Raw genomic sequence first — 15,040 nt, forward strand, 5'->3', positions numbered from 1 at the left:
AGGTGGCTCACACCTGTAACCCTAGCACTCTGGGAGGCTGAGGCGGGAGAGTCGCTTGAGCTCAGGAGTTCAAGACTAGCCTGAGTAAAGAGTGTGACCCCGCCTCTACTAAAAGTAGAAAAAAATTAGCCTGATGTGGTGCACGCCTGTAGTCCCAGCTACTAAGGAGGCTGAGGCAAGAGGATCCCGTGAGCCCAGGACTTTGAGGTTGCTGTGAGCTAGGCTGACACCATGACACTCCAACCCTGGTGACAGAGTGAGACTCTGTCTCAAAAAAAGGGGGGGGCAAGGGCAATATATGTAACCCAAACTTTTGTACCCCCATAATATGCTGAAATAAAAATAAATAAATACTCAAAAAAAAAAAAAAAAGAAGGTGGAATTGGGCAGAGGCAGGTTAGAGACAGCTCTTTCTTTAATACAGGAGCAGAATACAGTCTGCTGTGCATTCCTGGATTCCGTCCCTAGCTCAGCCAATTAACCAAGAGACGTGCCATTGAGCTACTTGGTGGTATCGTGCCGGTGTATAGATGAGTCTGTGGAGGGAAAGAGGTCTGGTATGAGTGGCACTTGTGTGAGGGAGGGGGTAGGTGGGAGTAGAATATTTGGGATAAAAGTTGGTGTACAGATAGGATACTAATTGCCAGTAGTTAGATTACAAATACCATTGGCCCTTCTGTTGTGAGTGACCGTATTGTCATTCCTCCTTCAAAATTAGATTGAGAGGTTGGATTTTTCCACTATTTCTCATTTTTCTCCCATTTGGAAACCACAGGTATTTGGGCTGGTCACCCCTTGGATCAGTTCCTAGTTTGTTTATATTTTACCAAACCATCCTGAATCCCTGGTCTGGGTCTCATTGCCAGTCATGCCAATTCCACCCTTTCTCAGCGGCATGTTCTCTTGCCTCACTCACGTGCCGATTAATGCTTTGTCTCTGTAATGGACACCTTCCCCAGTGCCATCTGAACTGTTGATTTTTCTGTTGTTGGCTGAGATCTGTGTGTTTTGTCCTTCATGTAACCTTCCCTGGTAAAAGAAAAAAAAAAAACATACATATATATACCCATGCGACCACCAGTGGGTGAATGCAGGGCCAACCAAGGGCCTGAGCTTCTGGACTTGGGTCCAGACCTTCCACCCACTTCCCTGTGGCCTCAAGCAGGTTCGGGAGGTTTGCTTGACTTCTGCCTCAGTGCTCTACTACTATAAAGGACATACTTACCTACCTCACAGGGGTGTTGTGAGGATTAATAAATGTTGGTACTGTGCTTTGGAAATGAGAAGATGCTGTGTAAATGCTAAGTGGTAAGTACAGGGCCAAAAGCTACACAGTGTTTCGATTAACCCTTTGCTACTTTGTATTGACCAAGGTGGTCTTTTGGGGAAAGGAGGCAGAGTGGAAGGTGTGTCCCTTAGCCCCTGGCATACACTTTTAGAGTGCTTGTGGGGATGGGAGTAGACTGGAAACAGTGGTACAGTGGCCCCCCCTCATCCTTGGCTTTGTTTTCCACAGTTTCCATTGCTCGCAGTCAACTGAGGCCTGAAAATGTTAAATGGAAAATCCCAGAAATAAACAGTTCGTAAGTTTTAAATTTTGTGCTGTTCTGAATAGCATGATGAAATCTCTTGCCATCCCCGAGACACTGAATTGTCCCTTTGTCCAGCATATTCAATGTTATATACGCTACCTGCCCATTAGTCACCAGCCGTTTGGTTGTCAGGTCACAAGAAGAAGGGTGAGTACAATACGCTATTTTGAGAAGATCATATTTGGATAACTTTTATTACAGCATTTTGTTGTAATTGTTCTATTTTGTTATTAGTTATTGTTAATCTCTACCTAATTTATAAAATAAACTTCATTCATAGCATATGTGTATAGGAATAGGAAGAAATAGAGTATATAGGTTTGATCCTATCTGAGGTTTCAAACATCCACTGGGGGTCTCGGGATGTATGCACCATGGATAAGGAGAGACTCCTGTACACATTAGAGTGTGAGAGTGTGTGTGTGTCTGGAGTTGGCAGTCATACTATGCATACTTTGTGACAGTCTCACAAAACAAATAAGGCAGAGAAGGTATATTACTCCCTCAAGGGCATACGAAAGAAAGATTTTTTGTGCCTCCAAAACAGTTGAAACATTCCTTAGCTCACCGTGAGTCCCTGATAAAAATGGACAGCCCAGGATTCACTGCTGTTGAGATGTTTATTTATTTATTTAATTATTTATGAGACAGGGTTTCACTCTTGCAGGACTAGACTGCAGTGGTGTCATCATAACTCACTGCAACCTCAAACTCCTGGGCTTAAGTGAAGCTCCTGCCTCAGCCTCCCGTGAAGCTGGGACTACAGGTGCATGCCACCATGCCCAGCTAAATTTTCTATTTTTTGTAGAGACAGTCTTGCTATGTTACCCAGACTGGTCTCTAACTTCTAGCCTCAAGCTATCCTCCTGACTCTGCCTCCCAAAGCCCTAAGATTAAGGTGTGAGCCACCTCAACTCAGCCCATTTTACATTTATTGACCATCTGTAGCCTGGGGGACACAAGGGTGAAACAGGAGGACACCAAGTGATAGGGAAAAAAGCCCTCGTTTACTACTTATTCTACGAATTTAGTACAGTATTTCCAAGATGGTCCTCTGGGACCCCAGAAGCCAAGTTTATGTTGTGGGAGGTTTGGGGCTTCCCTCTCCGTCTGGGTGATGCTTCATGCCCTGAGGGCCAGGAGAAAGGGGAAGCTACCAGGCAGTGGGAATCCTCTGGGGTGGGGGGTTCAGGAGGAGGGGTTTATGCAGTGAGGGGGAGGATGGCTGGAGTTGAAATTGCAAGAAAGTGGGTCTATTTGCAGGCTGGGTGAAATGTCCCAGGTTTGGAAAGACTCATGCAATATTCTTGCTGTCTCCTAGTAAAACTATAGAAATTGAGCTCAAACTGATGTCTTTGAAGTGGGCACAATGCTGAAAATAGAATGAGTAAGACAGGAGAGGGAGACATGAGTAGTTGGTTTAAGAGGCCTGGGAAGCAGCGGGGGACAGGTTGCCATTCAAGGATTTAAAATGAGGGCTTGAAACCCCACTTGACTTTTACCTTATTTCTGGGTAGAGATCAGAAAACGTCCACCCCCCACCCACACCCATCCTCTTTTTCCATTGAAATGTCATGCAGTTAAACATTAGGGGAGGCTTTTCAATCTAGAAAATTGAGAGGAATCATCCCACCTCCTATTTTCAAGACCTTGGAGATGAACCAAACCAAGTAATTTAGCACACACAGTATGAGATAGACCAATCAGATCTAACCACAGTCTGAAGGACCTACAGAGAGACATGGGGACAGAAGAGGAGGCTACAATGGTTAGAATATACTATTAAGGGCAGAGGCTGAAATTTATAAGAACGTTCAACAGAAGTTAGGCTCTTCTGTCAAGGTCTCCCATCATATGCAGGAAATGAAAATTATCTCCCTTGGATCTAGATAGCTCACTTTGAATAAGAAAGGCTTAAGAAGCTCACCTACCTTACCCTTGTCTCCAATACAGCCTGAAAAAGCTATGGGACTTAAAAGCAGCCTGGAGACAAGGGCTGAGGACTTTGGCATTACACAGAATTGGGTTTCAATCCTAGCTCTGCCACTTTCCTAGCTGTGTGACCTTAGGCAAGTTACTCAACTTCTCTGAGCCTGTTTCCTTAACTGTAAAATGGGGGTAATAATACCCACTTCTCAGGATTATAGAAAGGATTAAATGAGCCTAGTGTATCAGTCACCCACTAAGGGCTCTAGTTGGCCCTCAGTATCTGTGGGTTCTGCATCCAGGGATTGAACCACTGTGGATCAAAAATATTGGGGGGGGGCCCAATAAAAACAATACAACGACATTAGGGGAGAACTCTCTATAGGAGGTAGGATTCGACCTCGGTTAGAGATGACTAAGACAATGAGCAGCTTAGAGGGGCAGAGCTTGTTTTTCTCACCTACCCTGAACATCAGGGGTAGGGGTAGCGGTTTGGGGCTGGCGTGGCTGTTCCTGAGGTTATTCACCCGGGGGGGGGGGGGGCGGGGGGCTCCTCCTCTCTCTGCTCCGCCATGCCGGGTTGTAAGCTCTCCGGGGCGGGACTGTGGCCTCAGGGTGCCGAGTTGGCTGCTACACCTCCAGGCGTCAGTCTGACTTCTAGGTGGAAAAGGGGGGTCGGGGGCAGGGGGAGACTTTCTTCAAAAAGAGGCTTGGCCTTTTTATTCCCCTGGAGATGTCCTCCCTGGGGACCTGTGTCTAATTGGTCAGAACTGTGTCCTGTGGTCAGGAAATTGAGCTGGGCGTGTTGGTACTCTGGACAAAATCAGGGTCCGTTAGTAAGACAGGAGTGGTCGCTGGATCCCCTGCAGACACTGCAAGATGATTCTGGACCTGAGAGTCAAGCTGACCTGTGACCGACTGTAATTAAAAAAAAAAAAAAAGTAATTCTTTTACATCAGAAGTAAATAGGCTGAGCTGACTAGAGGCCACCTTGATGACAGCAGCTGAGGAACTACTAGACAAAGATAAACCGAGGGACAGGGGTGATGAATGGCTACCAGTGGCCAGATCATTACTGGATCAGACGCCACCACTTGCACATGCGTCTCGGTGGCGGTGAGATCAGGGGACACTTGGACGTAAGGGACTTGGGATGGTGAAACATTATGACCGGACGGAAGTTCCATGTCAGAATGGTGACCCCAAACATCACAGAGAATCTTTGTTTCCTCCTGGGATGTCACATGTTCGAAGGCGATCAGGCCGTTCTCTCCTTCCAGCATCACTGAAAGACCTTTCCAGATGGCTGGAGTCTCGCTTGGCCTCCCAAGGCCATTAGGGAAGACACAGGTCCCCTGTTCTCGAGGGCCTCGTAGTCAGGCCTTCACGATCATGACACATCATGGATCGAATGTGGTTCCGGATCCTGAGATATTTTCCACCTTCTCCTCATTGCTTAGATAAGAATCCCGTGCCGGGTGTGCATCCAATGCCTAGGGCCCCAGACTCCTCTTTCGCCAGCCAGCCCAGTTCCACCACCCGGCCAGCTTGGGTCTCCGGCCCCCAGCTCCTGCTCGGCCACCAGCATGGAACCCCTCCGCCTGGCCTGACTGAACCCGGGCTCTGAAGGTCTGCTTTCCTTCCACCGCGCATTCAACTTCCCCTGTCTTCTCTCCCCAGCTTTAAACACTAACCCGCCTGCTTTCCCCCCTGCCCGTCTCACTTGCGGCCCAGACCCAGGCACCCGCGTGAGCCTCCGGGAAAGCTGACACTCGCTCACGTCGCCGCCGCCAACGCCTTCCCTGCGATCCCACGCGGACAGCGAACCTCCCCAAGCGCAGCGCATGAGAAAACCTCAGTGAAACCCTCGCAAAAATCGAGACGGTTCAGAACCAAACTCCCGAAGACGAGTAAAAAAAAAAAAAAAAAAAAAAAAAAAGCCACACGCAAAATGGTAAAAGAGATAAACAGAAAAAAAAGCTGCACCGAATACAAACAATCCTGCCTTTCAGACAACAAACATGCAGGGGAGAGCGCGAACGCAGTCCCCCACTACCACAAATTATGCAGTCGAGTTTCCCACATTTGGGGAAATCGCAGGGGTCAGCACATCCAGAGTGCAATGGATAAGCCTCGCCCTGGGAAAACCACCTTCGTGATCATGGTATCTCCCCTGCCAGGTAAGTATGAGTCGCTGTTTCCGCCTCCGCACGCACCCTCGCGCCCGCCCCGCTCTCTACACACGGTCACTTGCCCCGCGCGGCCCCCGCACCCTCGCTCTCCCCGGGCGCCCTCGCTGCCCCCGCGCCGCTCAGGAAAACGGCCCCGGCACCGCTCGGATTTGGCCCACGCGGGGCGCCGGGGCCCAGGCTGGGCGGGACCGGCAGCCTCTGCGCGCCGCGTTCATCTACATACGCCACGCCCCGGGCGCCCCCGTCTCTCCCTGACCGCTGTCCGGGCCCGGGCCAGCCCGCCGGGGTCTCGCGGACCGGGTGGGCGCGCGGCTACGGGACCGGGAGCTGCAAGGGAGACCCGAGAGGACCAGACCTCGCGGTCCCGCCGCCCAGCCCTCCGAGGCGGGTCAGGACTCGGGTTTCGTCTCACCTTCAGGAAAAATGACGCGCAAGAGTGTCAATCAGACGTAAAATATTAATACCAAGAGTTTCGTCACCGATTTGACATGAAATTGTTTTAATCCCCATTCGTGACCTTTCCCTTTCAGACTATGTGGTTACCTAACCCGTAACAGAGAAAGGAAAACCGGAACCGAGTTATCAAGGCAACGTGTCCACTCACTGGGCAGCGTGGGCTGGGAGGGGTGTTAACGGGCCTCTGGAAATCAAAGGACTGGAAATGCCACATCTCCATCGTAGGGGCTTAGGTTGCCTCTTGCAGCCCGGAGGGATTTTTGTCTTTTCCTCTTCTCTACGAGAGAAGTTTTGTTCTCAGAGGTCGAGAGAGGTTTTGTTCTCGAGGTTGGAGGAGGTTAAAGGTCGGCGGCCAGTGGTGTGGCTCCTCCTCGCCAGGTGTGAACGAAATGATTGAACTGCTGGGAGTTCGCAGGTGGCCAGTGCTAAGGAGCAAAACAAGGCAGGAGGGAAGTCTGGAGACGAGAGGGCCAAGGATAGGCCTCCCTGAGGTTCTAGCTTGTCAAAAACAAAGACGGCAGGTAACATAAAAGCATCCTTTTTGATTGTTGGTTCTTTCAGGAGCAGTTTCCCATCTCTGTTTGTATTTTCTAAAAGCAAGGGATTCTCCTACACGATCCGCCTCCCCCGGCTTCCCCGCCCAGCCAGTACAATGATTAAAATCAGAAAACTAACATTGATTCAATATTAATGTCTACTCTGGCAGACATTATTCCCTTTTCACCAATTGTCCCAATAATGTCCTATCTAGCAAAGGAAAATGCAAAGAAAGGTATGTGTTGCATTCAGTTATCATGTCTTTAATCTGAAAACGGTTCCCTAGTCCTTCTTTGTATTTCATTATGTAGGCATTTTGAAGACAACATTTTTCCTGAAGGTGAGACGAAACCCGAGTCCTGACCCGCCTCGGAGGGCTGGGCGGCGGGACCGCGAGGTCTGGTCCTCTCGGGTCTCCCTTGCAGCTCCCGGTCCCGTAGCCGCGCGCCCACCCGGTCCGCGAGACCCCGGCGGGCTGGCCCGGGCCCGGACAGCGGTCAGGGAGAGACGGGGGCGCCCGGGGCGTGGCGTATGTAGATGAACGCGGCGCGCAGAGGCTGCCGGTCCCGCCCAGCCTGGGCCCCGGCGCCCCGCGTGGGCCAAATCCGAGCGGTGCCGGGGCCGTTTTCCTGAGCGGCGCGGGGGCAGCGAGGGCGCCCGGGAGAGCGAGGGTGCGGGGGCCGCGCGGGGCAAGTGACCGTGTGTAGAGAGCGGGGCGGGCGCGAGGGTGCGTGCGGAGGCGGAAACAGCGACTCATACTTACCTGGCAGGGGAGATACCATGATCACGAAGGTGGTTTTCCCAGGGCGAGGCTTATCCATTGCACTCTGGATGTGCTGACCCCTGCGATTTCCCCAAATGTGGGAAACTCGACTGCATAATTTGTGATAGTGGGGGACTGCGTTCGCGCTCTCCCCTGCATGTTTGTTGTCTGAAAGGCAGGATTGTTTGTATTCGGTGCAGCTTTTTTTTCTGTTTATCTCTTTTGCCATTTTGCGTGTGGCTTTTTTTTTTTTTTTTTTTTTTTTTTTACTCGTCTTCGGGAGTTTGGTTCTGAACCGTCTCGATTTTTGCGAGGGTTTCACTGAGGTTTTCTCATGCGCTGCGCTTGGGGAGGTTCGCTGTCCGCGTGGGATCGCAGGGAAGGCGTTGGCGGCGGCGACGTGAGCGAGTGTCAGCTTTCCCGGAGGCTCACGCGGGTGCCTGGGTCTGGGCCGCAAGTGAGACGGGCAGGGGGGAAAGCAGGCGGGTTAGTGTTTAAAGCTGGGGAGAGAAGACAGGGGAAGTTGAATGCGCGGTGGAAGGAAAGCAGACCTTCAGAGCCCGGGTTCAGTCAGGCCAGGCGGAGGGGTTCCATGCTGGTGGCCGAGCAGGAGCTGGGGGCCGGAGACCCAAGCTGGCCGGGTGGTGGAACTGGGCTGGCTGGCGAAAGAGGAGTCTGGGGCCCTAGGCATTGGATGCACACCCGGCACGGGATTCTTATCTAAGCAATGAGGAGAAGGTGGAAAATATCTCAGGATCCGGAACCACATTCGATCCATGATGTGTCATGATCGTGAAGGCCTGACTACGAGGCCCTCGAGAACAGGGGACCTGTGTCTTCCCTAATGGCCTTGGGAGGCCAAGCGAGACTCCAGCCATCTGGAAAGGTCTTTCAGTGATGCTGGAAGGAGAGAACGGCCTGATCGCCTTCGAACATGTGACATCCCAGGAGGAAACAAAGATTCTCTGTGATGTTTGGGGTCACCATTCTGACATGGAACTTCCGTCCGGTCATAATGTTTCACCATCCCAAGTCCCTTACGTCCAAGTGTCCCCTGATCTCACCGCCACCGAGACGCATGTGCAAGTGGTGGCGTCTGATCCAGTAATGATCTGGCCACTGGTAGCCATTCATCACCCCTGTCCCTCGGTTTATCTTTGTCTAGTAGTTCCTCAGCTGCTGTCATCAAGGTGGCCTCTAGTCAGCTCAGCCTATTTACTTCTGATGTAAAAGAATTACTTTTTTTTTTTTTTTAATTACAGTCGGTCACAGGTCAGCTTGACTCTCAGGTCCAGAATCATCTTGCAGTGTCTGCAGGGGATCCAGCGACCACTCCTGTCTTACTAACGGACCCTGATTTTGTCCAGAGTACCAACACGCCCAGCTCAATTTCCTGACCACAGGACACAGTTCTGACCAATTAGACACAGGTCCCCAGGGAGGACATCTCCAGGGGAATAAAAAGGCCAAGCCTCTTTTTGAAGAAAGTCTCCCCCTGCCCCCGACCCCCCTTTTCCACCTAGAAGTCAGACTGACGCCTGGAGGTGTAGCAGCCAACTCGGCACCCTGAGGCCACAGTCCCGCCCCGGAGAGCTTACAACCCGGCATGGCGGAGCAGAGAGAGGAGGAGCCCCCCGCCCCCCCCCCCCCCGGGTGAATAACCTCAGGAACAGCCACGCCAGCCCCAAACCGCTACCCCTACCCCTGATGTTCAGGGTAGGTGAGAAAAACAAGCTCTGCCCCTCTAAGCTGCTCATTGTCTTAGTCATCTCTAACCGAGGTCGAATCCTACCTCCTATAGAGAGTTCTCCCCTAATGTCGTTGTATTGTTTTTATTGGGCCCCCCCCCAATATTTTTGATCCACAGTGGTTCAATCCCTGGATGCAGAACCCACAGATACTGAGGGCCAACTAGAGCCCTTAGTGGGTGACTGATACACTAGGCTCATTTAATCCTTTCTATAATCCTGAGAAGTGGGTATTATTACCCCCATTTTACAGTTAAGGAAACAGGCTCAGAGAAGTTGAGTAACTTGCCTAAGGTCACACAGCTAGGAAAGTGGCAGAGCTAGGATTGAAACCCAATTCTGTGTAATGCCAAAGTCCTCAGCCCTTGTCTCCAGGCTGCTTTTAAGTCCCATAGCTTTTTCAGGCTGTATTGGAGACAAGGGTAAGGTAGGTGAGCTTCTTAAGCCTTTCTTATTCAAAGTGAGCTATCTAGATCCAAGGGAGATAATTTTCATTTCCTGCATATGATGGGAGACCTTGACAGAAGAGCCTAACTTCTGTTGAACGTTCTTATAAATTTCAGCCTCTGCCCTTAATAGTATATTCTAACCATTGTAGCCTCCTCTTCTGTCCCCATGTCTCTCTGTAGGTCCTTCAGACTGTGGTTAGATCTGATTGGTCTATCTCATACTGTGTGTGCTAAATTACTTGGTTTGGTTCATCTCCAAGGTCTTGAAAATAGGAGGTGGGATGATTCCTCTCAATTTTCTAGATTGAAAAGCCTCCCCTAATGTTTAACTGCATGACATTTCAATGGAAAAAGAGGATGGGTGTGGGTGGGGGGTGGACGTTTTCTGATCTCTACCCAGAAACAGGGTTTCAGGTTGGATTTCAAATAGTGGTGGCTGTGTTCGTGCTTTCCCCTGGTTATTATGTTTTAAGAATATGTTTTAGGTTTACTCTGTTTTGTTTTTGGTTGGGGTGCTGTCTTTGAGAATCTTATTTGCTTCTTAATGGGGTTGTTACCTTGTTTGGTTTACTGTTTTTATCTGCACCTTTTTGTTTACTGTAGGTATATCCCTGGAACTTTTGTCTTGCTCTTTTCCAGATGCTGGATTAACATTGAGATCTAGGTTAGACTTGTGGGTGAGTTGTGGGCAGTGCATGGAGGCGATTAAAGGGTCCATTGGATCTTTCATTGTTTTCACTAAAGGGTTTTTATTCAACCCATTTCGTTTTCTGCCTTCCAACTCAAATTCATCTTCACAGGACAGGATTTAGTGTAAGAGGTTCCCATCTTCCCCTCAGTTAAACATTCAGTACTAAGATTTTGCCAGCCAACTTAACAGAAAATAATTTTTCCATGGCATCTTCCTTGGTAGATCATTCATAAATTCCTTCAACATACACAGCAACTAAACTTAGTAAAACCTAAACGAAAAAGAAAATCAAGATTCTAACATTGAAGAAAAGAACCCAGGAGAAAGTATGAGCTTGGTTCACTTTGCCAATCAGTGCAACGTGTATAATACTGGAAAACAAAATGTTTCAGTTTTTTAAGTTTTTATTTATTTATTTTTATTTCAGGATATTATGGGGGCACAAACATTTTGGTTATAAGTCATGACTTTGCCTCACCCAGGATTAGAGGCATGCCCTTCCCCCATATAATGCTCACTCCATCCATTAGTTGTCAGTTTACCCACCCCTACCCCCTGAATGCCCAATGACTATTACTACCATGTGAGCACCTTGGTGTTGATCAGTTAGTGCCAATTTGATGGCGAGTATACGTGGTGCTTATTCTTCCATTCTTGTGTTACCTCACTTCGGAGGATGGGCTCAAGCTCTTTCCAGGATAAAAGGTGCTAGATCACCATTGGTTTTTGTAATTGAGTAGTATTCCATAGTATACATATACCATATTTTATTAATCCACTCATGGATTGATGGGCACTTGGGTTGTTTCCATATCATTGCAATAGTGAATTGTGCTGCCATAAATATTCGAGTGCAGATATCTTTATTATAGAATGCCTTTTGTTCCTTTGGGTAGATGCCTAGTAGTGCCATTGCTGGATCAAATGGTATTTCAATTTTTATTATTTATTTATTTATTTATTTATTTTTTCCTTTAGTGATAAATCAACAGAACAATTTTTAGCTCTTTCAGTTATCTCGAAATTTATTTTCCACAGAGGTTGTACTAATTTACAGTCCCACTAGCACTGTTAAGAGTGTTCCTATCTCTCCTCATCCTTGCCAGCATTTGTTGTTTTGGGACTTTTTTTTTTTTTTTGAGACAGAGTCTCGCTCTGTTGCCTGGGCTAGAGTGAGTGCCGTGGCATCAGCCTAGCTCACAGCAACCTCAAACTCCTGGGCTTAAGTGATCCTACTGCCTCAGCCTCCCCAGTAGCTGGGACTACAGGCATGTGCCACCATGCCCAGCTAATTTTTTCTATATATATATATATTTTAGTTGGCCAGATAATTTCTTTCTATTTTTAGTAGAGACGGAGTCTCACGCTTGCTGAGGCTGGTCTTGAACTCCTGACCTCGAGCAATCCACCCGCCTCGGCCTCCAAGAGTGCTAGGATTACAGGCGTGAGCCACCGCGCCCGGCTGATTTGGGACTTTTTGAGAAAGGCCATTCTCACTGGAGTTAGGTGATATCTCATTGTGGTTTTGATTTGTATTTCCCTAATGATTAGAGATGTTGAGCATTTTCTTATATGTTTGCTGGCCATTATTCTGTCTTCTTTTGAAAAGTTTCTGTTCACGTCCTTTGCCCATTTATTGATGGAGTTGTTTGATTTTTTTCTTGTTGATTTTTTTTAGTTCTAGATAGATTCTTGTTAGCCATTTATCAGATGTGTAGAGAGCAAATATTTTCTCCCATTCTGTAGGTTGTCTGTTTGCTCTAATGAGAGTTTCCTTGGCTGTGCAGAAGCTTTTTAATTTGATTAGGTCCCATTTATTTATTTTCGTTGCTGCTTTGATTGCTTTGGGGGTCTTCTTCATAAATTCTTTGCCTAGGCTGATGTCTGACTCTTCCCTACATTTTCTTCTAGGATTCTTAAGGTTTCATGCCTTAGGTTTAAGTCTGTTATCCATCGTGAATTGATTTTTGTATGAAGTGAGAGGTGAGGATCCAGTTTCAATCTTCTGAATGTAGTTATCCAGTTTTCCCAGCACCATTTATTGAAAAGAGATTCTTTTCCCCAGTGTACATTTTTGTCTGCTTGTCAAAGATTAGATGACAATATGCGGATGGTTTCATTTCTGGGTTCTCAGTCCTGTTCCAAGGGTCTATCTCTCTGTTCTTGTGCCAGTACCATGCTGTTTTGGTTACTATAGCTTTGTAGTAAAGCTTGAAGTCTGGTAGACTGATACCTCCCAGTTTGTTCTTTTTGCTTAAGATTGGTTTGGCTATATGAGGTCTTCTCTGGTTTCATATAAAATGTAGAAATATTTTTTCTAGATCTGTAAAGAATGATGATGGTACTTTGATAGGGATTGCATTAATTCTGTAGATCACTTTGGGTAGTATGGACATTTTAACAATATTGATTCTGCGAATCCATGAGCAAGGTAGATTATTCCATCTGTTTACGTCTTCTGCAATTTCTTAGTGTTTTGTAGTTCTCCCTCTATATGTCTCTCACTTCTTTTGTTAAATATATTCCTAGACATTTAATTTTCTTTGAAGCTATTGTAAAAGGTGCTGCATTTTTGATTTGATTTTCGGCTTGACTGTTATTAAAACAAAATATTTTAAAACACTTGAGAAAACTTGTAAAACATTGCAATGTTTTACAGTCAATTCACACAATCTGGAATTTTCTATTTAATTTGTTCAACTTTTTTTCTTTTTCTTTTTTGGCAACAGGGTCTCGCTCTGTTGCCTGGGCTAGAGTACAGTGGCATCATCATAGCTCACTGCAACCTCAAACTGCTGGACTCAAGTGAGCCTCCTGCCCCTACCTCCAAAGTAGCTGGCATTACTAGCTCGCCTAGCCATGCCTGGCTAATTTTTCTACTTTTCATAGAGACAGGGCCTTGCTGTGTTGGTCAGGCTGGTCCTCAAATTCCTAACCTCAAATGATCCTCCCTCCTCAGCCTCCCAAAGTGCTGAGGTTACAAGCCTGAGCCACTGTACTTGGCTTCAACCTTCATTTTTTATTTAGATGGGAGCTATCCACAATTTTTTAAGACAGTAAACTCAGATGTTTTATTTTATTTATTTATTTATTTTTGAGACAGTCTCACTCTCTTGCCTAGGCTAGAGTGTCATGGTATCAGCCTCACTCACAGCAACCTCAAACTCCTGAGCTCAAATGATGCTCCCACCTCGGCCTCCCAGAGTGCTAGGATTACAGGCATGAGCCACCACGCCCGGCCAACTCAGGTGTTTTATATCTTTGCTACTCCTCCCAATGAGAAGTGGACTCTAATGCCCCTCTCCTTTAATCTGGGTTGGCCTTAATGACTACCTTGACCAATAGACTGTGGCAGAAGTGATGTCCAGGGACTTCTGAGGGTAGGTCAGAGAAAGCCTTGCAGCTTCCATCTGGGTCTCTGGGAACCATTTTGGAGATTTGAGCTGCCATGTAAGAAGGCTGACTACTCTGAGATGGCCATGTTGTGAGGTGGCCCAAGGCTTTGTGGAGAAAAATGCATGTAAAGAGTTTTCGTCTCCAGCAGAGACCCCAGACATCAGGGAGCAGAGTAATCCCTGCCAAAATTGCAGATTTGTGATCAAAATTAATGATCATTATTGTTTCAAAGCTCTTACATTTTGGGGGTGGTTTTTTGCATAGCAATAAGGAAATGGAACAGGGAGACAGTAAGCAAACAAGTGATATGGAGTAGAAGGGGGGAAAAAGGTGGACTAAGATTGAGAAAATGAGAAGGAGAGAAAAGGTTTGAGATTTAAAATTTTAGACAAGGTGGTCAGGAAAAGCCTCCCTGTTTCTCTCTGTTTGTTCTATACTCTTGCTTCTCCTTGCTTATCAGCATATTATAACCACAAACAGCCACCCCAACATGGCCTTTTAAGCCCCAGCATTTACTTGTTCTGTTACAAGTCCTAGGACCACAGCCATGATCCTTAGAATTTTTAACTTTTTTTTTTTTTTGAGATGGGGGTCTCACTAAGTTGCCTAGGCTCACGTGCAGTGGCTATTCACAGGTGCGATCACACTGCTGATCAGCACAAGAATTTTGACCTGCTGCATTTCTGACTTGAGCTGGTTCAGCCTCCTTAGGCAACCTAGTGGTTCCCCTGCTCCTGGGAGGTCACCATATTGATGCTGAACTTAGTGTGGACACCTGATTGGCATAGTGCTCAAGTTGATTCTTCCGCTTCAGTCTCCTGAGTGGCTGGGACTACAGATGGGTGCCACTGTGCCCAGCAGAATCTTAAACTCTTAATTTTAAATTAATGGGAGTAAGAATGTAATTGGCTCAACTTTTGTGGAGCAGAATGAACAAGAACATATGGGCCCATCCCTGAGGAGGGCTATGATTCCCAGAAAAGGAAAGATAGGTTCCTGAATAGGCATCTCCTTCACATCACTGTGACTCACGGGAGAGTATTTACTTCTCAAGAAGGTTGGCTGGAACGATAGTTAAAAACTAGAGAAATACATGTTATGTGAGTGGTACACTATACTACAGGAGTTCAAAGCAGAGAAGAATTCCAGGTAGAGGAAGAATCTGAGAAAGCATTACAGAAAATGCACAGTGTGAGTTCCTATAACTATAGCATCTCAGGGCTGAATGATGTCCTAAGGGTCGTTCTGTCCAGTCACTTCAAGTTGTAGATGGATCTTTGGACACTGGAC

At 47.3% G+C, this 15,040-nt stretch overlaps 2 non-coding genes across 2 annotated transcripts; one reads left to right on the plus strand and one right to left on the minus strand.

The window, feature by feature from the left end:
- Positions 1-5,542: 5,542 nt before the first annotated feature.
- Positions 5,543-5,706, minus strand: LOC123630986. Its single transcript, XR_006732899.1, has one exon. It is a non-coding gene; the product is annotated as a U1 spliceosomal RNA (small nuclear RNA).
- Positions 5,707-7,458: 1,752 nt separating this feature from the next.
- Positions 7,459-7,622, plus strand: LOC123630988. The gene has a single exon (XR_006732900.1). It is a non-coding gene; the product is annotated as a U1 spliceosomal RNA (small nuclear RNA).
- The last annotated feature ends 7,418 nt before the right edge of the window (positions 7,623-15,040 follow it).

Source organism: Lemur catta, chromosome 1 (assembly GCF_020740605.2).
Source record: "Lemur catta isolate mLemCat1 chromosome 1, mLemCat1.pri, whole genome shotgun sequence".
NCBI lineage: Eukaryota > Metazoa > Chordata > Mammalia > Primates > Lemuridae > Lemur > Lemur catta.